We start from the raw sequence: 14190 nt of genomic DNA, 5'->3' as shown, positions 1-14190 counted from the left end.
CCTAAACTTCCCACCTAACTTAAGACAATCCATGTAATCACAATAAAAAATCTAACTGCCCATTAACTATGTTTTGCACATATTCATGCATCCCAAATTGAGTACAAGTCTTATGCATTGTTACTAACATTTACTTTGGGGCATTTTGTCCCCTTTTTATTGTTTGCTCTTTTTCTTTTCTCTTTTTTATCTTTTTTTTTGTTTTTCTAAATGCATATGATTAAAGTATTGAATGCAATAATATGTGCTCAACAATTATTTTGCACATTTTCACAAGAATATACAACACCCAATTCTCAAACCAAATATTGGCAAATCCAACTTTCCCACACTTAAATCATGAGCACTCTCACTAGTTTAAGCTAACCAAGGATTCAAATTAGGGACATTATTGTTTTGCGCTTAGAGTTAGTGATGAGCTAAAGTAAAGAACACAGGGGTGAAATAGGCTCAACTTTGGTTTGCAAAGGATAATGAAAGGGTAGGGCTATATGGGTATGTAAGCTCAGTGAAACAAGGCCTCAATCATGTAAGTGTATGCATACATCAAATAAGAGTAAAGTATCATTTTTGTCCCCAACGTTTATGGTAAGTCGTATTTGTGTCCCTAACGTTTAAATCGTCCTATTTGTATCCTTAACGTTTATAAAAGTGATTCAATGTTATCCTATTATCAATTATACTAACAAATCAGATTATATTTTTCAATTATTCTCACCTGGATGTATTCAATCTCAATTAGGTCTCACTTGGATGTGTTCGATTTTAATATTATACCCACTATTTGTGTTTAGATTCAATTATGTTCCTAGAAAAGTGAATTATGTAAATGTTGTAGAAATTAGTTTCAACATTTGATGAGCTATTTTTCGGAGTAGATCATCGATTCTATCCCAGACATTTGTATTCTAACTTCAAGAATAGATTTTTAAAACTCAAACTAAAGCGCTCATGATGTGTAATTAACGGCAGGATAACATTGAATCACTTTTACAAACGTTAGAGATACAAATAGAACGATTTAAATGTTAGGGACACAAATAGGATTTACCCCAAACGTTGGGGACAAAAACGATACTTTACTCCATCAAATAATGAAAATATAGAATTAAGCAAGACAAAGATCACAATTTTAGAGAGAACAACACAAACCAAGAATAAAATATTGGTTGATAAGATGCAACCAAACAAATAGGCTCAAAATCTCACGGGTTTTGTGTGTTCGAGCTCTAAACCATGTTCCAAAATAGATTTTCTTCAAACAAGTTCAATCAAAAGTTTTAATTCGAATTAGTGAAATACTCTAAAAAGTTTCTTGAAAAAGAAAATATCACTTCAACCAAGTAGTGGTAAAGTATGCACAAAATCAAGCAACATGCAAATGCATCAATGAACTAACAAAGAAAATAAAATATTGGTGTTAAAACAGGAAGTAGTTACCCGCGGAAGTCGGTATCGACCTCCCCATACTTATAGATTGCACTGTCCTCGGTGCATTCAAAGATGTGCAGGTGGACAGGTGGCTTCAACTGATGCTTTTTCGCCAAAGAATGTGCGCAGGAACTTGTTTGTTGCCCCAGGTACAAGTGTTCCGTTTCCCTCCTTGGTGGCCATCCTGAAAGAAGAGAGAAAGAAAGAAGAGTAACCCACAAACAAAGATAGGTAAACAAATAAAATATGGGTGGGATACTGCCAAAAAATAGTAAGGTTCTCACTACATGGTAGCTACAACATGAAGTGAGAAAATAATATGAGCAAATGACATATCAATAGTGCAAGAATTGCAACAATGGGGGTGAAACAGGGGGTCATGAAAGACAATATAAGTTCATATCAATGCAAAAGAAATACAAGTGTTATAAAAGATTAGCATTGATCGATAAATAATATCACCCAACATTATAAACAAGTCACTGTGCACCAAAATGATGGAAGAAATATGCAACAGATGAGTAAGAAAATTTAACACCAACAGAAAACTGGTAGTCTTAGAAAAGAAAATAAAAACATGCACAAAATTAAATGCAATGAATGAAGGTATATAAATGCAATAAGTAAAAAAAATGAAAGAGAATAAGGAGGGGAGGTGAAAGGAGAAGGAAGTGAGAAAGGAAGAGGAGAGAATAAGAAAGGAGAGAAAAAAGAAGTAAGAAATGAAAAACAGGGCGCGACGCGCGCGCGTGAAAATGGACACGGCCATGCGTTTTGCACGCGGACGCGTGGGTGGTCTGAAAGCGAAAGGATGCGCACGCGGCAGGGACGCGTACGCATGGGTGGTTTTGTGCCTCTAGCACAGTGCCAGCCCCAGACCATCACAACTCTCTGTTCAGCACGCTATTTACGCCGATTGCCATTTCCACACGTGCGCATGCGTGACGCGTACGCGTGGATTGCCAAGGATGCAAGTGACGCACACGCGTGATGTACGTGTACGCGTGGGCGTACTTGTGCACAGAGCATGCTTCCTGCCCCGCTCCCGCGCAACTCTCTGTTCAAACTTAGTGTTTTTCGCACTCACATATGACGCATGCGCGTCGAATGAGTTTTTTTTTTTTTTGAAGAATGCAGGTGATGATGCAGAAATTATAAATGAACACTGATAAAAATAAAATAAAATAAAACTAAAAAAAAGGGACGATCATACCATGGTGGGTTGTCTCCCACCTAGCACTTTTAGTTATTGTCCTTAAGTTGGACATTTGGTGAGCTCCTTGTTATGGTGGCTTGTGCTTGAACTCATCCAAGAATCTCCACCAACGCTTGGACTTCCAATAAGCTCTATTAAGTCCATGTAAATCCCCCAAGCCTTGATGAACTTCTTCACAAGCTTTGAGCTCCCAATGTTGATCCTCTTGTATGTCCGGATCCCAAATCTTGTTTTTACACTCGTCTGTAAGTGGATCATCATCGTTCCGACCGGGTGGCAAGCAATCTGAATTCTCACTGAAGCATCCAAACAACTTCCTAGACCCATTCAATCGAGATCTACACCAATTTTTGCATTTAAACCTTGAGCTTTCAACCATATTGAACCTTGCATGACAACTCCTACCACTAACCATCTCCCTCTTACTCTTAAAGTCACAAAGAGCTCTAAGTTGACCATCCGTCTCAAGTAAACCATATTCAAGTGGGATTATAAAGCTTAGAGATAAGAGGTTTACCCACTTGAATGAAGGGATGGATGGTGATGGCTTGGAGAGAGGTGTTTCCAATGGCCTTGCAAGCTCCACCCCCTTGTGCTCTTCTTTGAATACTTTCACCTCCTGGCAAACCTCTTCAACTTCAACCATGCCCTTATCAAGTTCTTCTAATTCTTCCCCGTCACTCAAGTCATAAGTTGGAGGTTGAGAAAAGTCTACCTCCGTATCACCTTCAGATTCACTTGGAGAAGGTTCTTCAAAATCAAGGGGTTCAGTTGTGGATGCAAGTTCATCACTAGGAGGTTGTGATGTGGGATCTTCATCACCAAAGGGACTTGTTTCTTGTTCTATTCCATCCAATTCTTCATGGAGTACATGCTTCAGAGTTTGTGCACTATTCTCCTCAACATCAATTTCAAGCTTCTTGGAGGAATACTCTACAACTCTAGATTCCTATGGAGGTTCAGCATCTCCTAAGTCTTCGACCACTTCTTCCTCTTATTTGGCAATTTTGGCTTTCTCCACTTGCTCTAATACAAAATCAAACTCCTCCTTGATGTCACTTAGTGTAGAGTTGTCTTCAATGATGGAACTTTCCTCTTGTTCAACCTTCACTAATTCTTCAACTATTCCTTCATCTTCAAGGGTCTCTCCTACCTCTACCTTTTGGGCCTCCTCTTGCTTTTCTTGAAGTATGTGTGCGTAAAACTGATCCATTACGTCCCTAAGACGATCCCTTCTCTCTTGTTCCGGGTTAGTAGCATACTTGGGATCGTGTTGCTCTTGGATTGATGGATGTGGGTGCTCTTCCATGGAGGGTGGTGATGGGATGGAAAGATCATTATGTGGTTGAAAAGGAAGTGCACTAGAGCTTGAGGGTTGAATGTTGAGGGTATTCGATGATCCAATCTGGGAAACGAGAGCTTGTAAAGCAGAGGTCAGACTGTTTAAGGTAGAGTTAAGTGTTTTCTCCATGGCCTTTTGTCTTTGGTGAATAACTCTAAGAGTGTTGGTATCCAATGGAGGTTGGGGTGGATAGGAGGGTTCATTTGTTGGGAGAAAGGGTTCATGATAGGAAGGTGGTTCATCTTGATAAGGATATGGAGATGGTGTATATTGAGGTGGTGGTTCTAAGTATGGCTCGTAAGGCTCTTGGTATGGTGGGTAAGGATTAGGGTCATATGTGGGTGTCTGGTGGTAAGGGACTTGTGAGTATGGGGGTTCAAAACTATGTTGAGGATGGGGTGTGTAGGCGTATGGTGGTGGTTGTTGATAATCAAAAGGGTGCTCACCATAGCCATTATCTTGGTATGCCTCTTGGAAGGGCTCTTGGTCATAGTATGTTGGTGGAGGTTGTTGCCAAGAGGGTTAATCAAATCCTTATGGCTCCTCCCATCTTTGGTTGTCCCATCCTTGATGCATATTCTCATTGTAGCCTCCATTTCCTACAACATAATTTGAACGAAACTCATAGCCAAAGGGGTGAGAATTCATAGTAGCTAAAGAAAATAAAAACAAAACTAGTAAAAATAAGCAACTAATTCCTAAACTAACAAAAACTAGCAAACAAGCAAAAGCAAATGTTTACAATAACCAATAATAAGGCACATGTTTGCAGCTCCCTGGCAATGGCGCCATTTTGATGAACGGATTTTTGTGTGGTCTAGAATTTCACAAATAAATCCTCGTTGCAAGTATAGTTTCTAAACCTTTCATACAAACATTTGGTTGTCACAAGTAATAAATCCCTAAAAAATAATAACCGAAGTATTCAAACCTCGGGTCGTCTCTCAAGGAATTGCAGAAAAGTGTGTTATTATTGGTTATGGGTTTTTCTGAGAATTTTTAGAGTTGGAGAATGGGAAAAAAATTATTATAAATTAAAGCAATGAAAATAAACGAGAGGTTCTATGTAATTAAATTAAAAAGCCTTGGCTAGGAGAACATTAATCAGAAGTTCTATCCTTGTTGGATTTCCCAAGATTAATAATAATAGGTTGTTGTTTCTACTTAGTTAACCCTCAACGAATGAAGGAAAGTCAAGTAGTTAAGCTAACTCCAATTCACAAGTTCTAATCCTCTCCCTTGGGAAGGATTAGCGTTAGTGACTAGAGAGCCAGCCAAGAATTCCCAATTATAATTTAACTCTTGAGTCTTCCAACTCAAGGGTCTCCAAATATTAATCAATTCCAAAGTCAAGTTGGAAGCCTATTCCATTGACATGGATGCCAATTTCGCATACATGTAAAGGGAGTAGAAAGAAGACATGGTAATTAAACTTAATTGAAAATAATCAACAAATAATGAAATTAAATAGAAAAGTATCTTTGCATTAATTAATTCCAAAATCGAAGGTATCCATATAACTCTAAACAAAGTAAATGGGAAATAAAAAGAGTAAAGGAATAGGAAACAAACTAGAATGATGAAGACTTCAACGGAGGTAGTAACTCTTCTCAATATCCAACTCAAAAGCATAAAACTAGGAATCCTAAAACCAGGAGAGAGGAGAGAGCCTCTCTCTGTAGAAAACTACATCTAAAACATAAATTGTGAATAATGATAAGTTGTTTTTGATTTTTCCACTCTGCAGTCTCTAATCTGTATTTTCTGGGCCGAAAACTGGGTCAAAAACAGCCCAGAAATCGCTGGGGGTGATTTTTGATACGCTGAACTTTTCGTAGATGTGCGCGTACGTGTGCTTTGCGCATGCGTATCCTTTAACGCCAGAGAAAATATAGCAAATTATATATCATTTCGAAGCCTCGGATGTTAGCTTTCTAACGCAACTAAAACCTCCTCATTTGGACCTCTGTAGCTCAAGTTATGGTTGATTGAATATGAAGAGGTCAGGGTTGACAACTTTGCGGTTCCTTCAATTTCTTGTATTCCTTCCACTTTTGCATGCTTCCTTTCCATCCTCCAAGCCATTCCTGCCCTGTAATCTATGAAAATACTTAATACACATATCAAGGCATCGAATGGTAATAAGAGAGGATTGAAATTAGCAAATCTAGGGCCAAAGAAGCATGTTTTCAATCATAGCACCAAATTAGGAAGGAAAATATAAAACATGCGAATTCTATGAATAAGTGTGAGAATAGTGGATAAAATCTACTCAATTAAGCATAAGATGTACCACGAATTAGTGGTGCATCAGACATGATCAATAAAATTCCATCTCACTGAGTCGTAGGCTTTTCGGAAATCCAATTTTACTGCTATCTCCGCTCGGCTTGATTTTTTTTAGCCATGCCACTCCCTCGCATGCAATCAAAGCACCGTCCAAAATCTTCCTGTTCTAAACAAAAGCTGTTTGAGTTTCTCCAATTAATCCTTCCATGATTGGTCTTATTTGTGCAACCATCACCTTTAAGATCACTTTATAGACACACCCTACCATACTTATCGTCCTTAGGTCTTTTATCTCTTTTCCACTCCCCGATTTTGTTGCCAAAGCCACCCAGGTCATATTAATCTCCTTTGGCATCCTTCCTTCAACAAAGAATTTTTTTATCATATTCGAAAATTTTACTCCTAGTGTTTACATATTTTTCATAAAGCAAAGGTTGTATCTATCTGGCCCCAGAACCCTTGTAGACTCACATGACCATGCAACTCCTTATATTTTCCCATCTGTTGGTATTATTTCTAACTTTTCTGCTTGTTCCATCAATATTCTAGATACTAATCCTTCTTGAAATTGGATCTCTAGCATTATTTTGTGTGTGTAGAGATTCTTGAAATAGCTCCTCGCTGCCTATTTGATTCTGTTCGGTACCTTAACTATTCTCCCACCCTCTTAGATTTCTTCAATTATGCTTTTTCTATGTCTAATTATTGCCTTTACATAAAAATACTTCATGTTTTTGTCCACATCTTTTCTGTATTTCTCTCTTGATTATTACTTCCAGAACTTTGCCTTCCTCTTATAACACAATTTTATTTGATATTTCAAAGCTGCTCTTCTAGTAAGGTTCTCCTCTTGATTTATCCTTCCTTCCAACTGTTTCTCAGTCTTCTCTATCTCATCTTCAAACATCTTTATTTTCTCCTCAATGTTTTCAAACTTGTCTTTGTTCCATTTTTCTAGCGTCCCTTTCATATTTTCAATTTTTCCGCTATCGTCTCCCCTCCAATTTTCTCCATTCCTGATCAAACATTTTCTTGAATTGTGGATGTGTGAACCATATATCTATTGATCTCAAAGGTTACATTCCCCAATCCTTTGTCTTTTTTTCCATTATATGCACATGGTCGACTTTGCGCACTTCAGAGCTTTAGCATTCAAATCCATGTGTCTTTGACACTAATTCAAATCTGAAGAGAATCTGTCTAATTTACTAATCATTTTTTTATTTCTCCATGTGTACAATCGACCTTGAAGTGGAACATTCATGATCTCCATGTCCTCGACCCACTTTCTAAGTCTTTCATACTTATATTACTTACTCTGCCACTACTTCTTTCATATGGATATAGCATTACATTAAAGTTGCCAAGCGTAATTGCTGGGAGCTTTATTTGGTTCTTCACCCCTCTTAATTCCTCCCAAACTACACTTCTTTATTTATATTGTGTGTAGCATAAACTAATCCCACCATAATCTATTCATTAACATTCTTCGTTTTCCTAATAAAACAAATCCACCTTTTTCCTTTAATCACCTGCTAAACTATGAAAATTCTTTCTCCCAAATACATATCAGTCCACCACTATTTTGAATTGATGGTACTACTTCCCAAACCATACTCTATATTACCCCACATTTTCTTAATTTCATATTCTTTCACATTCCCAGCCTTAGTTTCAACAAGTCCTAGCATTCTAACACAATTTCTCCTAACCATTTCATGTATCTCCCTTATTTTCCCTTACCATCTTATCCCTCTACAATTCTATGATATAATTATTGAGTAATGTAATTAAGTTTACCAACCTTATCAGTCTTCCCTTTTCTGTGTTGCCTTTAATTCTTGTGTAATTTTCCTCCATTTGTCTTTCTTGATTCCACGTCATTATCAAGTAAATACTTCAACACTCTTTCTTTTACATAAGTAGTCAGGCCTAGCTTTATCCCTAATTCCCATTTATTTTGTGCCTCCAAGCTTGGATTCATCATCTTTATAAAATTTAGAAAAATTAATTTAAAAAATTAAAGGTGAGATTTAGATTCAGTAGATTTTTACAAGTGAAAAAGTGTAATTTTTTGTAAAAAATTATGTAAAAATATGTATCAGTAATTTAGCCAGCAGTATTGGCTTAAGTTTATCCAGCACTGCGAGTGAGAAAATAAAACTACAAAAAATACTTATAAAAATATTTAGAAATAAAAATTGGGCCTAATTTTAAAGGTTTTGGCCCAAAATTGAGCCAAATAAATAAAAAATGTTAAACAGTTGGACCAAACCCAAGTTTAGCCTAAGCCCAAAAGATATATACTTGGTGTGGAATTTAGAATACCACAATTGAACCAGCAAGTGCATCGGGTCGTATCAAATAATACCTCAGGTGAGTGAGGATCGATCCCACGAGGATTGATGGATCAAGCAACAATAAATGAGTGATTCACTTAGTCAGACAAGTAAAAAATAGTGTTTTGGGTTCAAAAACATTAAATAGTAATTCCAAAATTAAGATAACAAACAATGAAATTGGTGTGAAAAGTATATGAGAGATGGTTAAAGTTTCAAAGATATTTATTTTTCCGAATTAATGGTTCTTACCAATTACTTGTATCATGCAAGATTAAATTCATGGCAAACTTTAATTGATTAAACCCTAATTCCTTAGTGATTTAAACTCCTCTAACCTAATCAACCGCCAATTCTTTGGACACTTAATTAAGATTAAAGGTTTAGGTCCAATTCTAGTTTATTAGCCACAAAAATCCTAATTACCAAAATATAAGATGATTATATGTCACGTAGCATGTTAAGCCCAGGTAATTAGTAGTTTAGAAGGAGTTACTTTCAAGCTATTATTCAAGTAAGTTAACTTTTCCAAGAATCAATAAGAATTCATAAAAACAAAGAGATATCTTCCAATATACTCAAATTGATAAGATGAAAAACGAAAGTAATCCTTGAATATAAATTAGTGCATTGATTAAAAGTATAATGGCAGTACTATTAATCCATAGAATAAACATAGTTTTTAACCTTAACAGAGGAGGTTTAGTTGCTCATGGGTCAGAGAAAACCTAGGATCTCAAAAAGTGTGTAGAATGCGGAATGAGGAAGAGAAAAGAGAGGAAGTCCGAAGGGATGAATTTTTTCCCTTTTATATCTAATCTAATTTATTTGAAAATAAAATAAAATAATCTCTACTAAAGGCCCAAAAGATTATCTTTTGTTTTAACTACTAATGATAAGAAAATAAATAATTAATTAATCATTATCTAAATCCATGAATGAAGCCTTCCGTACGAACACATGTGCGCTATTGGCGCTAAACCCCAGATTCGGTGTTTAGCGCCTGGTGCATGAAATTGTGATTCACACTTTTCACAACTCCGATGCAACTAACCAGCAAGTGCACTCGGTCGTCTAAGTAATACCTTACGTGATTAAGGGTCGATCCTACAGAGATTGTTGGCTTGAAGCAAGCTATGGTCATCCTTGTAAATCTCAGTCAGGCGAATTCAAATGGTTATGAGGTTTTGATAATTAAAAGATAAATAAAATATAAAATAAAGATAAAGTTACTTATGTAATTCATTGGTGGGAATTTCAAATAAGCGTATGGAGATGCTTTGTTGCTTCTGAACCTCTGCTTTTCTATTGCCTTCTTCCAACCATGCGTGCTCCATTCCATGGCAAGCTGTAAGATCCTCTCAGTGAAAATGGTCCTCAAAGGTTTCTGCACGGCTAATCAACTGTCGGATTTCTCGTCTCGGATGAAAAATACCAGGTACAACTACCGCATGAATAATCATCTGTCGGTTCCCGCTAGCGTCGGAATAGGATCCATTGATCCTTTTGCACACTATCACTTGCGCCCAACATTCGCAGGTTTGAAGCTCTTTACAGTCATCCCTTCCCAGATCCTACTTGGAATACCACAGACAAGGATTAGACTTTTCGGATCCCAGGAATGTTGCCAATAATTCTAGCCTATACCACGAAGATACTAATCTCACGGACTCAGTCCGTGTATTAGATATCCAAGAGAATATACTCCGGCTATCGTCCAATGACTACGTTGAACATCATGTGGACCGCTTGTGGTTGTCAGGCGCGCGGATCTTGGCTAAGCGAGTAACGAACATTGGGTGATTGTCACAAGTCACCCCTTCATTCCGACTTAACTGAATTAAGAACAAGAGTATATCTTGGAGAAGAAGTAGGCATGAATTGAAGGAAAAACAACAGTACTTGCATTAATACATGAAGAACAGCAGAGCTCCACACCTTAATCTATGGGGTGTAGAAACTCCACCGTAGAAAATACATAAGTGAAAGAAGGTCTAGGCATGGCCGTGAGGCCAGCCTCCAAACGTGTACAATAGTCTATGATAGCATAAGATGGTCAAAAGGACAAAAGATAAATCTCTAAAGGTAGTTTTTATACTAAACTCGTAACTAGGGTTTATAGAAAATGAGTAATTAAGTGTAGATAGTGCAGAAATCCACTTCCAGGGCCCACTTGGTATGTGCTTGGGCTGAGCATTGAAGCTTTTTCATGCTTAGGTTGTTCTTGGAGTTAAACGCTAGCTTTGGTGCTAGTTTAGGCATTTAACTTTAATTCTGGTGCCAGTTTGGGCGTTTTACGCCAGAAATTTTAGGCTGACTTTGAACGCCAGTTTGGGCCATCAAATCTCTGGCAAAGTATAAACTATTATATATTGCGGGAAAGCCCCAGATGTCTACTTTCCAACTCAATTAAAAGCACGCCAATTGGGCTTTTGTAGTTCCAGAAAATCCACTTCGAGTGCTGGGAGGTCAGAATCCAACAGCATCTGCAGTCCTTTTTCAGCCTCTGAATCAGATTTTTGCTCAGGTCCTTCAATTTCAGCCAGAAAATACCTGAAATTATAGAAAAATACACAAACTCATAGTAAAGTCCAGAAATGTGATTTTTGAATAAAAACTAATAAAAATATAATAAAAACTAACCAAAACATACTAAAAACTCTATAAAAACAATGCCAAAAAGGGTATAAATTATCCGCTCATCACAACACCAAACTTAAATTGTTACTTGTCCCCAAACAACTAAAAACAAAGTAGGATAAAAAGAAGAGAATATACAATAAATTCTGAAAACATCTATGAAGATCATTTTTAATTAGATGAGCGGGGCTAGTAGCTTTTTGCTTCTGAACAGTTTTGGCATCTCACTTTATCCTTTGAAGTTCAGAATGATTGGCATCTATAGGAACTCAGAATTCAGATAGTGTTATTGATTCTCCTAGTTTAGTATTTTGATTCTTGAACACAGCTACTTTATGAGTCTTGGCTGTGACCCTAAGCATTTTGTTTTCCAGTATTACCACCGGATACATAAATGCCACAGATACATAACTGGGTGAACCTTTTTAGATTGTGACTTAGCTTTGCTAAAGTCCCCAGTTAGAGGTGTTCAAAGCTCTTAAGCACACTCTTTTTGCTTTGGACCACGACTTTAACCGCTCAGTCTCAAACTTTTCACTTGACACCTTCATGCCACAAGCACATGGTTAGGGACTGCTTGATTTAGCGGCTTAGACCAGGATTTTATTCCTTTGTGCCCTCCTATCCATTAATGCTCAAAGCCATGGATCCTGTTTACCCTTGCCTTTTGGTTTAAAGGGCTATTGGCTTTTTCTGCTTGCTTTTTCTTTTTCTTTCTCTTTCTTTTTTTTTTCCTCATCATTTTTTCGCCAAATTTTTTTCGCAAGCTTTGCTTTTCACTGCTTTTTCTTGCTTCAAGAACCAATTTTATGATTTTTCAGATTATCAATAACATTTCTCTTTTTTCATTATTCTTTCAAGATCCAACAATTTTAACATTCATAAACAACAATATAAAAAATATGCACTGTTCAAGCATTCATTCGGAAAACAAAAAGTATTGCCACCACATCAAAATAATTAAACTATTTTAAAATTCGAAATTCATGTACTTCTTGTTCTTTTTCAGTTAAAAACATTTTTCATTTAAGAAAGGTGAAGGATTCATAGGACATTCATAGCTTTAAGGCATAAACACTAAACACTAATGATCATACAATAAAGACACAAACATAGATAAACATAAAGCATAGAAATTGAAAAACAGAAAAATAAGAACAAGGAAATTAAAGAACGGGTCCACCTTAGTGATGGCGGCTTGTTCTTCCTCTTGAAGATCTTATGGAGTGCTTGAGCTCCTCTATGTCTCTTCCTTGCCTTTGTTGCTCCTCTCTCATGGTCTTTTGGTCCTCTCTGATTTCATGGAGGATGATGGAGTGCTCTTGGTGCTCCATTCTTAGTTGCTCCATGTTAGAACTCAAATCTCCTAAAGAAGTGTTGAGTTGCTCCCAATAGTTGTGTGGAGGGAAACGCATCCCTTGAGGCATCTCAGGGATTTTATGATGAAGAATTTCCTCATGCTCTTGTTGAGGTCCATGAGTGGGCTCTCTTGTTTGCTCCATCCTCTTTTTAGTGATGGGCTTGTCCTCTTCAATGAGGGTGTCTTCCTCTATGACAACTCCAGCTGAATTGCATAGGTGACAGATGACATGAGGGAAGGCTAACCTTGCCAAAGTGGAAGGCTTGTCCGCCACCTTGTATAGTTCTAGAGATATGATCTCATGAACTTCTACTTCCTCTCCAATCATGATACTATAGATCATGATAGCCCGGTCTATAGTGACTTCAGACCGGTTGCTAGTAGGAATGATAGAGCGTTGGATCAACTTCAACCATCCCCTAGCCACAGGTTTGAGGTCAGGCCTTCTCAATTGAACCGGTTTGCCTCTTGAGTCTCTCTTCCATTATGCTCCTTCCACACAGATGTCCATGAGTACTTGGTCCAATATTTGATCAAAGTTGACTCTTCTAGTGAAAGGGTGAGAATCTCCTCTCATGATTGGCAAGTTGAATGCCAACCTTACAGTTTCCGGACTGAAATCCAAGTATTTCCCCCGAACCATTGTGAGCCAATTCTTTAAGTTCGGGTTCACACTTTGATCATGGTTCTTAGTGATCCATGCATTAGCATAGAACTCTTGAACCATTAAGATCCCGACTTGTTGGATGGGATTGGTGAGAGATTCCCAACCTCTTCTTCGAATCCCACCTCGGGGATCACCTTTTTCTTGGCCACAACTTCACAGAAGTGGTCTTGATGGACCTTTGAGATGAATCTCTCCATCTCCCATGACTCGGAGGTGGAAGCAATTGCCTTCCCTTTTCTCTTTATAGAGGTTTCTTCGACCTTAGGTGCCATTAATGGTTATGAAAAAAATAAAAAGCATAGCTTTTTCCACACCAAACTTAAAATATTTGCTCGTCCTCGAGCAAAAGAAGAAAGAAAGGAGGAGAAGAAGAAGAAATAGAGGAGATGAAGGTGAGGAGTGGGTTCGGCCAAGGGGGGTTTAAGTGTGTAAGATGTGTGAAATTGAAGGTGGTAAGGAGGGGTATTTATAGGGTAAGAGAGAGGGGGAATTCGGTTATGAAGGGGTGGGTTTGGGAGGAAAATGGTTTGAATTTGAATGGTGAGGTAGGTGGGGTTTTATGATGGATGGATGTGAGTGGTGAAGAGAGTATGGAGAAGAGGGTAGGATTTGATAGTTGAAGAGTATTTGGGGAAGAGGTATTATGGAAAGGTGTGAAGAGGAGAGAAGAAGAGGTGGGGTAGGTGGGGATCCTGTGGGGTCCACAGATCCTGAGGTGCCAAGGAATTCTGCTTCCTGCACCATTCTGGCATTCAAACGCCCTCTGTGTGCCATTTCTGGCGTTAAACACTAGCTCTGCTATCTTTCCTGGCATTAAACGCCATTCTGCTGCCCCTTTCTGGCGTTTAATGCCAGCCAGACACCCTTTTCTGGCATTAAACGCCAGTCTGTCTGCCATTTCTAGCA

This window comes from Arachis ipaensis, chromosome B6 (genome assembly GCF_059453495.1).
Source record: "Arachis ipaensis isolate K30076 ecotype BB chromosome B6, ASM5945349v1, whole genome shotgun sequence".
NCBI lineage: Eukaryota > Viridiplantae > Streptophyta > Magnoliopsida > Fabales > Fabaceae > Arachis > Arachis ipaensis.
Note: the sequence above shows the minus strand (reverse complement) of the source record.